Genomic DNA, 1,405 nt, shown 5'->3' with positions numbered 1-1,405 from the left:
GAGAGAGCACATGTCTTTGTATCATTGTCTGCTGTGTTGGCTGGGGACATTTGCATCACCACAATCCAGTGTTCTGATAGGGAAATCTGGAGCAGGATGCAAAGACCAAAACAAACTCCGGGCTTTGTATAGATTTTTTTATATACCCGTAGTACCAGATTCTTCAGAGAAAGTCAGAGAGATCACAAAGTATTTTGAATGATGTAAAAAATCTAAAAAGACAAAAGGTCATAACTAACACTTCTCAGGAGTATTGTAAATTATATTGAACTGTTTCCTTCCTTTCTTTCTTTTTTCTTTCTTCCTTTCTTTTATTGATTAAAGCTTGGCGATCTCATACATGCATGTTGTGTTATGATCACATTCATTCCCGCCTGCTTGCCCTCTCTTTTCTGTTTCCCACTCTTGCTGACTCCTTTGTTCTTCCCAACTAGTCCTGCTTGCTTGTACGTTTTGTCCTATGCAAGTCTTATGCAGGTAGCTGTGGCTGCTGTACATTCATGATGGCAAGGACCACGCCATATCCAGGAGACACTGTTACATTTCACCCCTCACCATCCCCCAACTCCTTCCATGACCTCTGCTGGGCCTTGGTGAAGGTGTTGCAGACATGCCATATGTGTCTGAGCTAGCTAGGAATTCTCCATTCTGAGTCCTGTTAACCATCTGTGCACGGCAAAAATAATCTCTGAACAAGGCTGAGAGCCACACTGCACTAAAAATATAAACATAAATATTCAGATATTCAGAAGGCAGTCTTCCATGTCCATTTACCATAGCATCAGTAGTCAGGTCCTCTAGGCCCTGTGATATCCAGAGCCATAGGATTTTGACTAGGTTTACAACACCAGGTATATATTCTTCCTGTTGAGAAAATAATTGGTTATCTCCTTAAAAAAAAAAAAAAAAGTCATGCCACTATTATGACTATTATGTCAATGGCTACATCATGCCTAGAAGTCATTATTGTAGAATTCACGGTCCACAACTGGCTAAGATGTTTGATACCTATTTTCATGCAGCAGTTTACATAACATCTTTCACCCTGTGAATGTTACCTAGTGGTGAGGAAACTTCTAGCTCCATTGCATCTTGAAATAATTTGTTTCCTGTAACCAAAGCATTTAGTGCCCTCAGCAAGAGTCTCTACTCTTTTGGGAGCCACAGGTGGCTTCTTGGCCAAAAACTCAGAAAGTTTTTGATTTTTGTTTTTCTAGGTTATTTTTTTAAAAATTTGTTGTTGTTGCTATTTGTTTGTTTGTTTGTTTTAATAGAACATGGGGTTTTTCATTTTAAAGCCATGGCTTTTGGCACCAGCACTGATCATATATGCATGCTCAGATTTAATGCATTTCTTTTTACCATCACCTGAAATGAAAAAATTACATATGCAAGTTTAATAGTT

The sequence above is a fragment of the Phodopus roborovskii genome, unplaced genomic scaffold, assembly GCF_943737965.1.
Source record: "Phodopus roborovskii unplaced genomic scaffold, PHOROB, whole genome shotgun sequence".
NCBI lineage: Eukaryota > Metazoa > Chordata > Mammalia > Rodentia > Cricetidae > Phodopus > Phodopus roborovskii.
This window is presented reverse-complemented; position numbering follows the sequence as displayed.